Source organism: Danio rerio, chromosome 12 (assembly GCF_049306965.1).
Source record: "Danio rerio strain Tuebingen ecotype United States chromosome 12, GRCz12tu, whole genome shotgun sequence".
NCBI classification, from domain to species: domain Eukaryota; kingdom Metazoa; phylum Chordata; class Actinopteri; order Cypriniformes; family Danionidae; genus Danio; species Danio rerio.
The window spans coordinates 3,170,349-3,174,651 of record NC_133187.1 but is presented as its reverse complement, the minus strand read 5'-3'; the positions used below and the strand labels follow the sequence as shown (position 1 = coordinate 3,174,651).

The 4,303-nt window shown below is 35.2% G+C and overlaps 1 protein-coding gene across 1 annotated transcript in view; it reads right to left on the bottom strand.

The window, feature by feature from the left end:
- frmpd2 (FERM and PDZ domain containing 2) overlaps positions 1–4,303 on the bottom strand; it is a 423,788-nt gene that overhangs the window by 176,652 nt on the left and 242,833 nt on the right. The window lies entirely within an intron of this gene.

The following is a 4,303-nucleotide window of genomic DNA, read 5'->3' as shown; positions in this document are numbered from 1 at the left end:
CTTTGATTGACATTCTCCCTTTGTATGCATCATCAGAGGGGGAAAGCCCCGCCCACTAGTGCCCATCTCTCCCTCATTAGCATAAGCAGCCCTGAGTGAGAAGCAGCAGGCTGCCATTAGAGTTTTGAATCTGCCACTATACTGACACGTAGGTATCTGTAGCTCCGCCCTTTTCTGAAAAGAGCAAATCTCATTTAAATTTAAAGCAACAGTCACCAAACTGGCACAATTTGAATGAAAGCCTAAAAGGGTCAGTTCAAAGAGTTATAAACACTATTTGTGTTGTATTCATTTTACATCTTGTAAAAACGTGCATAATAGGCCCCCTTTAAAAGTCTTAACAAGGTTAATGCAGGTTAACTAGGCAGGTCATTGGATAACAGTGGCTTTTATTCCAGCCAAGCTCAAAGGAATTGTGCAAAAATCACTTTTGTAAGGGGTTTAAACACAGCCGTGTGGTGACTGTGTGTGAATATAGCCAGCCTATAATGGTAAAAAAATAATTAATTCTATTTTTCATAAGCACACGATTAAAAACAGCCTGCCGAAACACTTTAAATGACATTCTCTCTTTATATGTGTCATTAGAGGGGAAAGCCCCGCCCATTATTGATGCATATTGATAGATCTGTCCCTCATTAGCATAAACAGCCCTGAGTGAGAAGCAGCTGGCTGCCATTAGAGTTTTGAATCTGCCCCTATACTGACACGTAGGTATCTGTAGCTCCGCCCTTTTCTGAAAAGAGCAAATCTCATTTAAATTTAAAGCAACAGTCACCAAACTGGCACAATTTGAATGAAAGCCTAAAAGGGTCAGTTCAAAGAGTTATAACACTATTTGTGTGGTATTCATTTTACATCTTGTAAAAACGTGCATAATAGGCCCCCTTTAAAAGTCTTAACAAGGTTAATGCAGGTTAACTAGGCAGGTCATCGGATAACAGTGGCTTTTATTCCAGCCAAGCTCAAAGGAATTGTGCAAAAATCACTTTTGTAAGGGGTTTAAACACAGCCGTGTGGTGACTGTGTGTGAATATAGCCAGCCTATAATGGTAAAAAAATAATTAATTCTATTTTTCATTAGCACACTATTAAAAACAGCCTGCCAAAACACTTTAAATGACATTCTCTCTTTATATGTGTCATTAGAGGGGGAAAGCCCCGCCCATTATTGATGCATATTAATATATCTGTTTCTCATTAGCATAAACAGCCCTGAGTGAGAAGCAGCTGGCTGCCATTAGAGTTTTGAATCTGCCCTTAAACTGATACGTAGGTATCTGTAGCTCCGCCCTCTTCTGAAAAAAGCAAATCTCATTTGAATTTAAAGCAACAGTCACCAAACTGGCACAATTTGAATGAAAGCCTAAAAGGGTCAGTTCAAAGTGTTATAAACACTATTTGTGTGGTATTCATTTTACATCTTGTAAAAACGTGCATAATAGGCCCCCTTTAAAAGTCTTAACAAGGTTAATGCAGGTTAACTAGGCAGGTCATTGGATAACAGTGGCTTTTATTCCAGCCAAGCTCAAAGGAATTGTGCAAGCATCACTTTTGTAAGGGGTTTAAACACAGCCGTGTGATGACTGTGTGTGAATATAGCCAGCCTATAATGGTAAAAAAATAATTAATTCTATTTTTCATAAGCACACGATTAAAAACAGCCTGGCGAAACACTTTAAATGACATTCTCTCTTTATATGTGTCATTAGAGGGGGAAAGCCCCGCCCATTATTGATGCATATTGATAGATCTGTCCCTCATTAGCATAAACAGCCCTGAGTGAGAAGCAGCAGGCTGCCATTAGAGTTTTGAATCTGCCCTTAAACTGATACGTAGGTATCTGTAGCTCCGCCCTTTTCTGAAAAAGAGCAAATCTCATTTAAATTTAAAGCAACAGTCACCAAACTGGCACAATTTGAATCAAAGCCTAAAAGGGTCAGTTCAAAGAGTTATAAACACTATTTGTGTGGTATTTTGAGCTGAACTTCACACACACACTTTAGGGACATCAGAGATTTATTTTACATCTTGTAAAAATATGCATGATAGGCCCCCTTTTAAAGTCTTAACAAGGTTAATGCAGGTTAACTAGGCAGGTCATTGGATTACAGTGGCTTTTATTAAAAAAAAAAAGAGACTATCAAGAAGAAAAATTAGTAAAGGCAACACTCAGACAATTTCCTTGCTCTGTTAAACATCATTTGGGAAATATTTTTAAAAAGAATACACAATTTCACATAAGGGCTGATCATTTTCCCCTTAACTGTGTATTAGGAGCGTCACTTTAAGAATGCATTGCAACATTTGGTCTGCATCTGTAACAGGTTATGTGTATTAGGAGAGGTTTCTTTTCACTTTCTCATGATTATTTCACCATGTGACTCTCTGCACACCCCACACCGCTTGGAAACAGCTCATTACCTCAACGGCAACTGTTCCTCATTAGTTGGAGTCTCTGAAGCATTGGCGGGTGCAATATACAGTTGAAGTCAGAATTATTAGCCTACCTGTTTATTTTTTCCCCAATTTCTGTTTAACGGAGAGCAGATTTTTTCAGCACATTTCTGAACATCATAGTTTTAATAACTCATCTCTAATAACTGATTTATTTTATCTGTCATGATGACAGCAAATAATATTAGACTAGATATTCTTCAAGACACTTCTATACAGCTTAAAGTGACATTTAAAGGCTTAACTAGATTAATAAGGTTAACTAGGCAGGTTAGGGTAATTAGGCAGGTTATTGTATAACGATGGTTTGTTCTGTAATCTTTTTGTCCCTAAAATGGTGTTTAAAAAAATTAATAACTGCTTTTATTCTAGCTGAAATCAAACAAATAAGACTTTCTCCAGAAGAAAAAATATTATCAGACATACTGTGAAAATTTCCTTGCTCTGTTAAACATCATTTGGGAAATATAAAAAATCTAAATCAAAGGGGAGGCTAATAATTCTGACTTTATACAACTGGATATACGTCTCTTTTCTATCGCTATTCTGGGTTGCTCTCCTTCTGTGCTTTTAGAAACAATATATACTCGATGATGTAGATTTGGCCTTTGTTAATTTATTTGTGGAAAATAATCCTGCAAATATTTAACTCCCACTCCAGATTTGAGATGCAAAATTTAAGATAAAAATTTACAAATCTTCAATGTTGAACAGTCAGCTACCGTATAACTTACAAACCCTCGTTCCAAATCTGTTGGCACATTTAAAAAAACAATAAATAAATAATAATAGTAATAATTGCCCATAAAATGAAAATCATTTGTGTCCAAATTATAAAAATCATCAAAATCAAGGCAACTTGTAAATTATGAGGTCAAAAATGATATAATAATTAGTAATTATGAGATGCAATGGTGCTCATGAGATACATTAAGATTAATTTGGTAATTATTAGATGCTTATAATTAAGATCAATCTGGAATTATGAGATATATAAAGTAAAATTATAAACACAATGAATTTAATTGATTAAATAAGAATTTTAATTGAATTAAATATGAAGTTTATGAAGTATTTATGAATTATTCATTCATTCATTTTCCTTTGGCTTAGTCCCTTTATTCATTAGGGGTCGTCACAGTGTAATGAACTGCCAACTTATCCAACATATGTTTTACACAGTGTATGTCCTTCCAGCTGCAACCCAGCTCAGGAAAACACCCATTCACACTCATACACTATGACTAATTTAGTTAATCAAATCCTCTATAGCGCTTGTGTTTAGACTGTGGGGAATACCGGAGCACCCTGAGGAAACCCACACTAATATGGAGAGAACATGCAAACTCCACACAGAAATGCCAACTGTCCCAGCCCTGACTGAACCAGCAACCTTCTTGGTGTGAGGCAACAGTGCTAACCACTGAGCCACCGTGTCGCCCCAAGTTGTAAATTATGCCATCAAAAATGTACGTTACTATTGTAATTATAAAGCTATGAATAAGAGAGACAGAATTTATGAGACAGGCTGTAACTATGAGATAATCTGGTGCTTAAGAGATAAATTAAGATTAATTTGGTAATTGTGAGACGCTTGTATTTAAGAATAATCTACAATTATGAGATATTAAGTAAAATGAAATTTCCAATTTTTAATTAAAGTATAAAGTTGTTATTATGAGATAAGGTTGGAAATTGAGAACTGTAATTAGTTCCTATACATTTCTAAAAATAAAGATATTTGTATTTGACATTAACAATAGTAATTAAGTCTAATAAAAATGAGAATAAAAACATTTTGACAGGGCAGATTTTTCTGAAATGCTAAAATAATAACTCGGATGTT